Raw genomic sequence first — 15,553 nt, forward strand, 5'->3', positions numbered from 1 at the left:
CTCCATCTGACAATTCGATGGACTTGTTGACAGATCAACGACCGACAAGGATTTTCGCCCACCCCTACACTTAACCCATCCTACCTTTATCTGCAGGGGCGAGGGGGGGTCCAAAAAGTGGTTTCCTCCCTGTCGGTCCCACCCCTACGTGTCACCTTCGCGATATTTCTCACCCCCCCACCCCCCTCTCACAAACCGCTTACTACTTCAACCCCCCTCCGAAATCCGCCAACCTTCTCCCCTTTTCCCATCGACATTGGACCTCGATGTCACTCCCGCACCACTCACTGCCTGCCACTTGGACTCTTGTCCCCACTCACCTCCACGTCATTTCTCTATATGACCCATGTGTACCCCACTTCCTTTCCACCAACCATGTGCCTCCACATCATCCCCCACTTCCATTCCAACAACCATGTGCTTCCACATCATCCCCCACCTCCATGTCTCCTCCCACCTCGACATCATATGTATGTTTCATGGTCAGTTAAAACTATGTTTTTTTCATATATAGCACAGTAATTCAAAACATGATTTACAAAAAACTAAGAATTACTTTTAACAAACTTAAAGATGGTTTTGTTTATAACATCCTCATGTACAAAAACCTCTCTTAGTTTTCTAACATCTATTATGGTTTGGGAGATTCAGATGAATCTTTGCAGGCATATTTTCCCAAATTTTCCTATTTTAAGCCAGTATTTTAAAATGCACTTTCTGAGCAGTTTAAAATGAATTTTCGAAAACGGAAAGAGGTTTTTGTTGCTAACATCATCGTGTGCAAAAACCTCTCTCAATTGTATAACAATTATTATGGTTTAGGATATAAAAAGGGATCACGGGACTCTATTTTTTCAAAATTTCAGGAGGAAAAATCTCATGGATAGTTAGTGACTTGGATGCCACCTCATCATATAAGAGTTGCATTCAAATTCGAATTTCTCTTCTTTATCAACAGCAATCCTCAAGGATAGTGCCAGAACTCTTCAAATAGTTTTAGTTGCCTTTATTTTTGTTCTATTTTTACAATCAGTTTTGGATATTTTGAAATGAATCTTGATATTTTAAATCAAGATATTTTGTAATAAATTTTATAAATACTTCATCATTTGAAGTAAGAGATGTTGGTTTTTGTACAAAAGAAATCTATTGTATATTTTTCAAGCCTCAGTGGACTTATCAGTAATAAAAAGGACATTCTTCACAGGATTCATGTGTTGGACTATTTGGTGAAGTGCTTCTCTCACTATCTATGTGTTTATTTCTTTGTTTCCATACTTATGTGTTCTTAAATCTGAATTATTTTACAAAAAGTTGATGAACAGAATTTGTTGAAAAATACACTATGATTCTGGCTGTGGATAATTTAAATGTTTTCATCTAATATCAAGTTAAAGAAATATTAACTGCTCTTTAGCTTCAATTGAACCTATATCTTTTCTTCTATTACATTTCATTTAAATCTAAAAGATCCAATTAGTTCAGCTACCTTTCCCTATGAAACTCCTTTGAAAATCTGAGACAGATCCCTGTTAAGTTTTCAAACTCCATTGTCCAATGGATCTTCCCTTGTTATTCCAACCAAACCAACTCATAAACCAAACTTTGGACTTTCGTAACTAGCCTAATATCTCAATATAAACAAATCTAAATATGAAAGAGAGATCCCTCTTTGAAGCTGGTAGGGCTAGATCCCAACTTCCAAAGTGGTTTTGTGGTTACCTCTGAATTATTTCTGAGCCTTATTAAATTACATAGTGCTAACATTATGGCGACCATACAGTAGAAGAACATTTCATGTTCCTCATAAAAGTGTATCAAGTTCCAGATCTGATTATTGATGGTGGACAGTGATCAGACACAAAAAAGTTGAATCTTTCACCTAACAACTCCATGTTCAAGAATTCAGAGCTCAAAGTTTTCATGGCGACTCCATTGTCAAAAAATCCAGATTGTAGAACACTCATGGTGACTCCATTATGTGAAGGTCTGTAATTTCATCAATTATTATTTATTGTTTTCAAGATGAGTTCAAGAATAGAACACGGGCATGCTCCTATGGATAGATCTAGTATCCCTGTCTTTCCACATCACATGCCTTGCATAGATTGGAAATCATATTTGCCAGAGTTCAAAGATGAGAAAGGTAATAATGTTGCTTTACATCTTATCAAATTCCATATGCATTTATGGAGGCTACAGGTTGAATGGCATGAAGATTGTCTTATGAAGATGTTCATGCTTACTTTGGAAGGAAATGTCAGGTCTTGGTATGAAAATTTACCAGCTGCTAGTATATGTTCTTTAAAGCATTTTCATACTATATTTTTTGAGAAATACAAAGAAGATTATCCATCTTTGTTGCTAGTTCAAAATTGTTGTGATCATTTTGAAAGTTTTATACAATACCTGGTAGGTTACTATGAAGATGATCAGTTTATGGATGATGAGATTATAGAGGCTATTCATGAGAGACCTTTCAACCATGAAGAAGTTGAAGAAGTTGGCTGCTATGACACTCAAGAAAATTTTCAGCAAGTAGTTATTTCTCCCATGATTGAAAATGAAGAAAATCTGCATTTCAATGATTTAATTTCACATGAACTTGTTGATGAAATTTCACAACCTCTATACATCTTAGAAGAACAAGAGAACAAGAAACCTAGTTGTAATGAAGAAACAAAGCTTACCGATGATAGTTTGCAACAATCTTCTCATATTTTCACAAATACAAATGATCATTCTAGTTGCCTTGCATTCCCTTCTTCTCTTAAGTTTTTAATCCGTGAAAAAATTTCTGAAACCAAAATTCTCAATTTTCTAGCATAAAAACTCAAGAAAGCCATGATCCATCCATTATTTTCAACAATAATATGCAGCAAGTTTGTTCCTTTAAACTTAATGCAGAAATTTTTTAAGAGCAAATTGTTTTAGACCCCGTGGGTGTAGACCTTTTTGTTATTCAAGATGTGGCTACCTTAATTGAAAATCTGCCTCTAGTTTTAGATAATGAAGATTTTGCTGAAGAAGAACAGGTTGTCCCAAAACCTGTGGATGTTATTGTTGTGGATGAATTGGTTGTTTCAAATGAAGATAGTAAGATTGATGAACAAATTACTCCCTTTCCCTTAGAAGGCAATCCTTTTGCAGATCATCAAAATGTAACTTTTCATGTTTTTCAAGATCCTCTAGAAAATCTATTGCGGTCATCAAGGACAATGGTTGTTTCTTATGTTTGTAAATTATGGTCAACAATTTCAGTGGCAGTTTTGGTTGCGAGTATCATATCTTTCTTGTCTTCTCATGAGAAGTGTGAGTAAAATTCAGTTAAGTATTTATTTACTCGACTGGTTGCATTGGAAACTTGTTATTATTTGATATTGCAGTCATTTGAACAGATTAGAGTGAGTAGGTGTGTGCCAATAAGCCCAGTACTCTAAGCATCTTTGCAGTATTTTCATTTTCAATTTCAGATAGCAGTACAACTTTCAGTTCAGTGTATATTTCAGATTTCAGTTTGCAGAACGGTTTTAATTTCAGTTTGAGAGTTTTTTCAGGCTCATTTTTATTATGACAGAACAGGTTACAGACTTGGGATCAACCCAATGGATTAGGCTACTAGTCTATGGTGTTCTTGCCACCTCACAAGGAGAGTGTCATCCCCAGTTGGAGCCACTGTTAAGGTCCTATGATTCATAGGATCAAATGATGATTTAATATTTTCTTTCAGTATATCCAATTGTAAATAATACTGCATATTACAAATTATTTCCAAGAAAAAATAGAAAAAGTAAAGAAATGGGCTTGCAAGACAAAATGCACCCTTAAGGTAAAGTAATTATGTTTTAGCATAAATTAATTTGTTTTAATAAATTTAATCGTGTAATTTAAACATGATTAATTAATATGTAATAAAACCCGCAAGCAACAAAAGTTGATTGTCATATTTGTTAAGTTTTGCGCTCCATCCAACAGTTCGATGGACTCCTCGTCAGATCAATGACCGACAAGGATTTTCGACCCCCTTACCCATCTTACCTTTATATAAGGGGGCATCCAAAAAGTGGTTTCCTCCCCTCCATTCCCACCCCTACATGTCACCTCCGCACTATTTCGCACCCTCCCCCAATAAACCGCTTACTACTTCGACCCCCCTCCAAAATCCGCCAACCTTCTCCCCTTTTCCTGCTGACATATGACCTCACTGTCACTCTCGCACCACTCAATGCTTGCCACTTAGACTGTTGTCCCCACTCACCTCCACGTCATTTCTTCATATCACCCTTGAGGACCCCACTTCATTTCCACCAACCATGTGCCTCCACATCATCCCCCACCTCCATGTCACCTCCCGCCTCCACATCATACGTATGTTTCATGGTCAGTTAAAACTATGCTTTTTTCATATAAAACGCAATAATTTAAAACATGCTTTACAGACAAATGAGAATAAATTTTCACAAAATGAAAGAGGTTTTTATTGATAACTTCCTCATGTACAAAACCTCTCTCTATTTTCTAACAACTGATATGGTTTGGGAGATTCAGATGAAGCTTTACATGCATATTTTCCCGAATTTTCTTGTTTTTAGTGAGTATTTTAAAATGCGCTTTTAGAGAAGGTGAAAATGAAATTTCAAAAACTAAAAGAGGTTTTTGTTGCTAACATCATCATGTACAAAAACCTATTTCAGTTTTATAACATATATAATGGTTTAGAATATACAAAGGGATCACAAGACCCTATTTTTTTTAAATTGCGGGAGGAAAAATCTCATGGATAAGTAGTGACTTGGATGCCACCTCATCAAATAAGAGTTGCAATCAAATTCGAATTTCTATTCTTTATCACCAGCAATCCTCAAGGATAGTGCCAGAACTCTTCAAATAGTTTTAGTTGCCTTTATTTGTGTTTTATTTTTACAATCAGTGTTTGATATTTTGAAATGAATCTTGATATTTTAAATCAAGATATTTTGAAATAAATACTTCATCATTTGAAGTAAGAGATGTTGGTTTTTATACATAAGAAATCTATTGTATATTTTGCAAGCCTTAGTGGACTTATTAGTAATAAAAATGGCATTCTTCACAGGATTCATGTGTTGGACTATTTGGTGAAGTGTTTCTCTCATTGTCTACATGTTTATTTATTTGTTTCCATACTTATGTGTTTTTAAATTTGAATTATTTTACAGAAAGTTGATGAACATAACTTTTTTAAAGATACACTCTGATTCTGGCTATGGATAATTTAAATGTTTTCTTCTAATATCAAGTTAAAGAATTCTTAACTGTTCTTTAGCTTCAATTGAACCTATATCTTTTCTTCTATTACATTTCATTTAAATCTAAAAGGTCCAGTTAGTTCAGCTACCTTGCCCTGTGAAGCTCCTTTGAAAATCTGAGATAGATCCCTGTTAAGTTTGTAGACCCCATTGCCCAAAGGTTCTTCCCTTGTTATTCCAACCAAACCAATTCATAAACCAAACTTTGAACTTTCGTAACTAGCCTAATATCTCAATATAAACAAATCTAAATCTAAAAGAGAGATCCCTCTCTGAAGCTAGCAGGGCTAGATCCCAGCTTCCAAAGTGGTTATGTGGTTATCTCTGTAATTATTTCTTAGCCTTATTAAATTATAGAGTGTTAACACAACATTCAACATGGATGAACTCACAATCACTTATAATTGGTTGATCTCGAGAAGAAATGATATTTGACTTTTGCATGTAACATGACATAGTAAAAGTTTAATTAGCTTGTATATTAAAAAATAATAATAATAATCAACATTAATCAAACATACAATTTCAATGTCTTACCAAGTAAGTTGCATCCTTGAGTTTGATTTTCCTTTGAAGCTTGTTAATAACATTGCAAATTGTGATGTTGTGAGTTCTTGAAAGCCCGTAACCACTTTATTAAAAGCTTGATAAGTGTAAGGCTCACTATCATATCCAATGTTTGGGAAATTGAAACCATGAGGAATGTCTGCAATAACAGTATAGTTTTGCAATGTCTTCACAATCACCTTGTATTATTTGATATTGGATAGTGTCCAGCCCATCCAAAATGAAATGAATAAGAGTAGGATCAAGTTCAACATTCCTAAGATGTTGCTTTCTCAGCCTTTCCAACGTAATTTTTCAATGAAGTTTTTGAAAGTATTTGGTACTCCACTCACATCCTTCTTCAACATCTTTAATGAAATAAACAAATATAATTATAAGTAATAAAATAAAATAAAAATTACATATGAATAAAATGAATGTAAAAATCAACATATCTTTTTGAATGCAAGATAAAAATCTTTAAGTGTTGTTGTAGAACTTGATTCTGGGTAGTTGCGTATAACATCATTCCAACTCTCTTCATTCAACATTCTAACCACATGTTTTTGTATTTTCATATAAATCTTATCACTGAATAAATAAAGTAAAAAATGTTAATATAGCGATATGTATAACAAATAATACCAACAACAATATATTATATCTAAAAGAAAATTATAATCCAAGAAAAATAAAAATAATTCAACAAACTTATTTTTGAAATTTTGAGCACATTTCCTCCAATGACAATTCATCTCACTTCACACGACATAATATTGATTTGACTAGTTTGTCATCCTTCACTCCTTGCAATGTTCTCCAATGTGTGATAATCATATAATCTAGAAGTTGATTCATTTCATGACCTGTCTTACCGTTGGTACATATTATGGGTTTAGACTTTTTAACCTTTTGATTTTTTATGGCAATATTCTCCCATATATCGAAAATGTCATCAATCAATTCCCATATCTCCCTTGTTGTCATTGTTCCAGACATATTCACAGAAACCAACTCGAAAATGAATCAATCATATATATATATATATATATTGTTGTATAAAAAAAATTATATATAAACTTTAATATATATATATATATATATATATATATATATATATATATATATATATATATATATTCAAATTTAATATATAAAAATTTTATAAATTTTATTATAATATATAATATATTAATTTTTATTTTTATTTTCCTTTTAAAAAACAAATTTTTTTGCCCCCCCCCCCCAGCTAGAGGACAAAGGAATTGGCTTGCGGCCCTTTGCCCAAGGCTTGGGCGGAAGGAGGGGTGTTGTGTGTAACACTCCCACCTGCCCGGGCCTCTGGCCAGCGGCCAAAGCAATCAACCTGCGGCCCTTTGGCCGTTGGTCATTGGCCCGGGGCTCGGGCAGGCGCTGCGTGCAACCCCTCGCCCCCACCTGCTTAGGCCCCCGGCTAGTGGCCAAAGAGCCACAAGCCGATTCCATGCAACGCCCCCCTCCCCGCTCACCCGGGCCCCCGGTTAGCAGCCAGGGGCAAAAGAAAATGTTTTTTCTTTTTCTTTTTTTCTTTTTTTTCTTCTTTTTTTTTTTAAATTGATTTGTTTTTTATTACACTTTATTAATATATTTTTTATTACACTTTATATATATATATAAACTATATTAATAAAGTGTAATAAAAAACAAATCAATTTAAAAAATAAAAATAAAAATAAATAAAATAAAATATATATATATATAAATGTATTTTTTTTTCTAATTGAAATGTTATTTTTTTCCATGTAAGAATTTTAATACTCCCACAAAAAAACACCCTTTTTTCATTTCAAAAACGTACAAATTATATATATATTTCTCCTCTCCTAAAAATCCTACAAATTTGAGTTTTCTTCGCTATAAAAATATTTTAAAAAAAAGAGAGAGAGACTTTTTAATGTGGTTTTTCCCGTAAAATAACAAATCCAAATTCCTCTTTAAATAGTCAAAATAGAAAGAAAATTATCCTTTTAAATGTGTAAAACTCTCGTTGAATGTGTTATTGATTACGATGCAACTTCTCCGCCAAATTGCTCCAAACTTTTTAACAAGACCAATAAGACGATGCGATGTGATGAATAGAAATAATGAATGTTATTTTATAGTGATGATTGTGGGATTGCTTTAGCGCTTCTTGAATGTGAGATTAAACTTAAAATATATATATATAGGTTAGTTTTCATTAATTGTGGGATTAAAATAAAATATCAATTATAAAAATAATTTAGTTACATAGTTAATGTTAAATAATTTAAATAGAAAATTTACTTTAATTTCAAAAAAATGCATTAAACGAAAATTTCTCTCAATATTTTGAGTAGAAACTAGGATGAAATTTTTCAAGACCAAAAGTTTAGTAATATGTTTTCAAATAAATTTTAGATGAAAATTTTGGTGGGAAATATTCAAAACGAAATTTTTGGAGGGAAATTTTTTGGAGAAAACTTTATAAGGAAAAATTTCGGGGAAAAAATTTGGTGGGGAAACTTTAGAGGGAAAATTTCAATCTCTAAGCTATAAATTGTCATTAAGAGAGAGTGCATTTGTATCATTCGACATCTTCTGGTTGAACATCATGGATTATTCTGATAGTGAAGTTTTTTCTTTCTTTAGCATCGACATCTTCATCATGCAACAACTCTATTCATTTTGATAAATGTAACAAGAATTATTTCACTATGAATAGAGAGACAAATTTTCCACTTGGTCTTAATCCTAAGGATGATGAGAGCAACATTGATGAAGGGTAGCAAAAAGAATTTCCTATGAATAGAGAGTCAATTTTTCCACTTCCTCCTAATTATAAGGATTATGAGAGCACCACTGATAAAAGAGGGGATGGAGAATTTCCAGAGTCAAAGTTTCCACATAGTCCTAATCCTAAGGATTATGAGAGCACCACTGATGAATGGGGGGATGAAGAATTTCCAGAGTCAAAGTTTCCACATAGTCCTAATCCTAAGGATTATGAGAGCACCACTGATGAAGGGGGCAATGAAGAATTTGCAGAGTCAAAGTTTCCACATATTCTTAATCCTAAGGATTATTAGAGCACCACTGATGAAGGGGGCGATGAATAATTTCCAAAGTCAAATTTTCCACATAGTTTTAATCCTAAGGATTATGAGAGCACCACTAATGAAGGGGGGGATGAAGAATTTCAAGAGTCAAATTTTCCACATAGTCCTAATCCTAAGGATTATGAGAACACCATTGAGGAAGGGGAGGGCGAGGATGAACAATTTCCAATAGATAGATATTCAAAGTTTCCACTTAGTCCTAATCCGAAGAATTATGAGAGCCTCACTGACAAAGGGGAGGATGAAGAATTTCCATTAAATATAAATTCAAAGTTTCCCCTTATTCCTAATCCCAAGGATTATGAGAACACCGTTGATGAAGGGGAGGATGAAGAATTTCCAGCAAATGATAATTTGACTATCATAGTGCATGTTTAACAATTACATAGAAAAGTAACATGCACGCATGACAGACGCATTCCGCCCATCAAGTCCAAGTGTTGAACTTGGGAGCTCTCATATCACCCTATAACACCCTCCTCCCACACTTACCCAAGTTCATGGGTCCAAACAGAGTAAATATTTGATGGAGATTTACTATTATATGACTCAACCTCCTAAGTATAAATAAGAAAGTGGAATCGACAAACTGAAACTTTACTAACCTTCCTCAGGAGCTACAGGATCCATAGGAGCTAAACCACCTCTCCAGGAGCCCAAACCCTGAGTCATATTGCTTTTTCACTAACCTGAAATCCAAGTTGCATGCCTAAGCCTACATCCATGCAACTATAGAACTCAAGTCGCATGCATAACCCTGCAAACCAACAACTGCAGTCCCATTTTCCAAGTTTTGTGCCTGCGACCGCAAAATCTATGCCACCTTTTCAGGCCTAGACTCTAGATAACTGACCAGAAGTTGATGAAACTTTCCAAAACAATAAATTACACAAAACAAATCCTCTAACACAAAACTTGATCAAGGACTTGACCTAACCAAGCCAAACCATGACAAACATTTTGTCAAACACATGGCGAACATGTAATCTACAGGCCATGAATGCATATTTAAACATAAGGGTGTGATACTTATATGAGAACCGTCCATAAGGTCTAATGTCCTCTCATAATAGCAGCGATAACATTTGTTAATACATGCATTCATCAACCATTCATATATTCACCAAACATATCAAGAGCCATAAACTTTATATATCACTTAACAAGAATATAACCAGCATAGAAACCATGGAAACTCAGCCATAATATCACCATGATAATCAATACATATACTCATATATCACAATAAAAAAAAAAAACCTCTTATTAAATAAAGAAAATGTTAACCAAGTTAGGGACTTCCATGTACCACCCGACCATAGATTGGGCTTAACCAAATCTTTCTTTCAGCCAATCACCCCCGCACCATACTCCAAACATGAATGTGGGATCTCATGGAATAACCAAAACCAAACCAAACCAAACTAGGGCTTCAAGAGGCCAAGCTATGTCAACCCTCAACTAGTGATTCCACCTCATGGTCGAACATCACTAACCATCACCAGATCAGTCTCTGCCTAAGTTGTCTAGGGCTCTAGAACGTTTGTTCCAACCTGGCTCAAGGACTAATAACTCAACCAGCAATTGTCATAGGGCTCCAGATCGTTTGTCCAACCAAGGCTCAAAGACTAGCAACTTAACCCACCAAGGGCTCTAGAGCATTTGTCCAACCAAGGCTTCTAAGACTAGTAACTCAACCCAAGTTGTTCCAAGGCTTCTAGAGTGTTTGTCCAACCAAGGCTCCAGGAACTAATAACTCAACCCACAACCATAAGGAACATGAGCACCAATCAGAAAACAAATGGGAAAACCCACAACACCATGGCTATCCAGGAAATGGTAAGGCTAGGCAAAACCATTGTCAATCTAGACAATCATCCATGCCAATGACATCTCTTAACCAAGAAACCACATACATGCAACTCGATACCTGCAAATCAATCCCATTGTAGTTGTTGATCCAATTGTTTCCTTGTGCTTTCCTTCTTTCATTTTCCTTCTTTTCCAATCCAAGTGGATTTTAGACTGCTCCAAGAATACTCAAAGGGTGCAAGAGTATGAGAGAGAGCTCGACCATAGCACTGTAAAAAGATAACACTAACAAAAAGCCATGAACTAATCCTTAGAAGCCTTTTTTCATTGAGGCCTCTAATTTCTTCATTTTCCTTCAATTTCCCCCTCATGCAAATATGTAACATTTCACCATACTTTTCTCCTATTTTCCTTTATTCTCACAAATAAAATGCCAATTAATACCTCTTTTCCTTTGCCAATGCCTTTGCCAAATTCCATAACCATTAATAAACCAAAATGACACCCACTATGATGTTTTGTCCACCATTCAACTTGGAATACGTGTCTCATGACCATGGTCTTATATTTTTTTTTACATGAATTTTTAACTGGGGTTGTTACATAGGCCTTCTCTAATTCGTGCCTAAAATAATGCACGAAAAGAGACATGAGGACTAGGCTTGTATTCAAATAAAAAAACAAGTGAAATTAGTGATTGAGAAACAATCTCAAGGCATTATTAATTCTCAACAGGAAGAGGAAAGAAAAATCTATTTTGGTTCTAGAAGATCATGTGCACAACGTGAAGTCATGGAAGACCTTTACAGGGGTTTTGTGTAGGATGTTAAGGAGGGTTGCATGATAAGAGTATTAGTGGATGGAGATCCACTTGGCTATCCATTTTGGGTTGTGAGGTTATAAAAGTCATTAAAGAAAATGAATATATTACAATTGTTAAGGTACATTGGTATGCCACAAATACCCACCCATTCACTGGTGTGTACAAGCCATAGATGGTAGTTGATAAACAAATTCGCAAAAAGAGAAAAAGAAAGGGTACAAATATAAATCGTTCTCGCACAGACCTCTTAAAATTGGAGGATGTTGACATACTTGCCTATGACTTCAATTTAACAAATAGAGGAACTCTTCACTTCAAGATCATAGAGACTTTGAAGAAGTAGCTACCAGAAGGAACAATGTTGAGATGGGAGTCTTCTGAACCTAGTCGTAGATCTAGAAGACTTTTGAAACCTGAAATGGTGGGCATGCATGTTGACTCAGATGGGGCTCTAGTTGATGAAAGAAAAGAATATGGGTCATCTTCATCTACATCCAGTGATTCATTTGAAGATGTATATTATGAAGGTGTGCCGGATCTTATGGATGATTTTGAATAAATGTCTAAGACATTTTATGTAAATGATATTTGCATGGTAACTTGAAATAAATATTTTGACTTCCATATGATTTTACATGAAGTTATGAGTCATTTCTATGTTTTTGGATTATATGTTTTAATTATGAAGAATTCATCTCTTTAGAGATGTTTGCATGGTAGCTTGAAATAAATATTTTGACTTCCATATGATCTTACATGAAGTTATGAGTAATTTCTATGTTTGTTGGATTATATGTTTTAATTATGAAGAATACATATCTTTAGAGATGTTTCCATGGTAACTTGAAATAAATATTTTGACTTCCATATGATCTTACACGAAGTTATGAGTCATTTATATGTTTGTTGGCTTTAATGTTTTAATTAAAAGGAATTCATATCTTTAGAGATGTTTGCATGGTAACTTGAAATAAATATTTTGACTTCCATATGATCTCAAATGAAGTTATGGGTCATTTCTATGTTTGTTGGATTATATGTTTTAATTATGAAAAATTCATCTCTTTAGAATATCCACAATGCAATCAGGGGGGCTTTACTGGAGGAGAAATATCATACCACGTGGTTCATATTAGGGGATATATATTAAAGAAAAAATGACATGATATATAAGGGGTAAAGGGTTTTCATATTGACAAATATAAAAAAATGGAGCTTAAAGTTCATGAGAAAATATAAAGGGGGGTAAACATGTTAATGAAAAAATAGATACCTACAATATCTAGTGAATCCTCAGTTAATGCAACAATGAATTACAACAATAAAATGTATGTGATACTCAATCTCCGAAAGTTGATATTTTGATTAAAATAAATAAATATTATAAATTAATGTTGTTTTTTAAATTATACAGTGATATTGCCATGATATTATTTATTGTTATCATTTGGTATAAGATAGTTTTAAAATTGTTGAAATTTTAATGCCTCATTAAAAGGGACACTTCGTTTTGATGGTTGATTTTTAGGTTTTTGTTGCAATAGGATAAGTTGTCTTAGGCTAAAATTTGAAAAAAACTATACTTTTAGCCTTTGAAATAAAAATTACTCTTGGAATAATGAATCTTTCATGTATTTGTTCATTTTAAAAAATTGTTTTAGTCATATAATTTGTCCATAATTTCATGGTTGAAATATGTTAAAAACTTAAGGTTTTTAATTACATGGTTGAAAATTTGTCAAAATCTTAAGGTTTTTCTGAATTATGATATTTTATCTTTAATGCTATTGTTGAAAACAATTACAATTTGAGGGTTTTTTAGAGTCAAGATATTTTATCTTTAACATGGATGGAAATTGTTGGAATTATCAAGATTTGAGACATAATATTTAATCTTTAACATCATGTCCAAGAATTGTTGGAATTTTACAGTTTTTCAAAGTCTTAATATTTTATCTTTAATTCCATTCCTAAAAAGTGCCAAAATTGTAACCCATTTTTTTTTTTGTTCCAACATCAACACTTATTTTTTTGAGGGTGTTTCATTCATCCATTTTGCAAAAAAAAATGGTTTTACTTCCATTTAAAAAAAATGTTGAAACTTTACCCTAAAAAAAAACATTGTTCTGGCATACACAATTTTCGTTGTTGGGTTATTTTTTCATGTTTTTAAGGTTTTTGGGCTAGAGTACTCGTTTTAAGGTAATAGTTCTCGTTTGACCGATAACTTTGTTATAACCATAATGTATATAACAACCATTAACTATCATACCTGCATGCTCAACATACAAACATGTATGACGATCTGCTCTTACCCCAGGGTCTAATGCTGCAACCTTCCTCTGATGATCTGCTTCTTTTGCTCTATCTCAACCAACATATCAACATCATGATGACATAAAATACAACAATGACTATCATAGTGTGTGTCTAACAATGACATAGAAAACTAACATGCATGCATGACAGACACATTCCACCCATCAAGTCCAAGTGTTGAACTTGGGAGCTCTGATCCCCATAACACCCTCCTCCCACCCTTACCCAAGTTCACGGGTCCACTAGAGTAAATATGTGATGAAGAGTTACTATTATATGACTCAACCTCCTAAGTATAATTAAGAAAGTGGAATCGACAAACTGAAACTTTACTAACCTTCCTCAGGAGCTACAGGATCCACATGAGCTAAACCACCTCTTCAGGTGCCCAAACCCTGAGTCATATTTCCTTTTCACTAACCTGAAATCCTAGTTGCATGCCTAAGCCTGCATCCATGCAACTGTAGGCATCTAGTCGCATGCATAACCCTGCAAGCCAACAACTACAGTCCCATTTTCCCAGTTTTGTGGTGGCAACTGCGAAATTATGCTACCTTTTCAAGACTAGACTCTAGATAACTACCCAGAAGTTGATGAAACTTTCCAAAACAATAAATGACACAAAACAAATCCTCTAACACAAAACTTGATCGAGGACTTGACCTAACCAAGCCAAACCATGACATACATTTTGTCAAACACATGGCGAACATGTAATCTACAAGTCACGAATGCATATTTAAACATAGGGGTGTGATACTTATATGAGAACTGTCAAGAAGGTCTAATGTCCTCTCATAATATTAGAAATAACATTTGTTAGTACATGCATTCATCAACCATTCATATATTCACCAAACATATTAAGAGCCATAAAGTTTATACATCATTTAACAAGCATATAACCAGCATGGAAACCATGGCAACTCGCCCATAATATCACCATGATAATCAATACATATACTCATAGATCACAATAGAAAAAACCTCTTATTGAAATATGAAAATGCTAACCAAGTTAGGGACTTCCATGTACCACCCAACCATATATTGGGCTTAACCAAATATTTCTTTCAGCCAATCACCCCTGCACCATACTCCAAGCATGAATGTGGGATCTCATGGAATAACCAAAACCAAACCAAACCAAACTAGGTCTTCTAGAGGCCAAACTACCTCAACCCTCAACTAGTGGTTCCACATCACGGTCAAACGTCACTAACCATCACCAGATCAGTCTCTGCCCAAGTTGCCTAGGGCTCTAGAGCGTTTGTTCCAACCTAGCTCTCGGACTAGTAACTCAACCCACAATTGTCGTAGGGCTCCAGAGCATTTGTCCAACCAAGGCTCTAGGACTAGTAACTCAACCCACCAAGGGCTCCAGAGTGTTTGTCCAACCAAGGCTTCTAAGACTAGTAGCTCAACCCAAGTTGTTCCAAGGCTTCTGGTGTGTTTGTCCAACCAAGGCTCCAGGAACCAATAACTCAACCCACAACCATAAGGAACATGAGCACCAATCAGAAAACAAATGGGAAAACCCACAACGCCATGGCTATCCAAGAAATGGTAAGGCTAGGCAAAACCATTATCAATCCAGACAATCCTCCATACCAATGACATCTCTTAACTAAGAAACCACATGCATGCCA

The sequence above is a fragment of the Pinus tabuliformis genome, chromosome 8, assembly GCF_031772625.1.
Source record: "Pinus tabuliformis cultivar Carrire ecotype Pingquan chromosome 8, CPIR1, whole genome shotgun sequence".
NCBI classification, from domain to species: Eukaryota; Viridiplantae; Streptophyta; class Pinopsida; order Pinales; family Pinaceae; genus Pinus; species Pinus tabuliformis.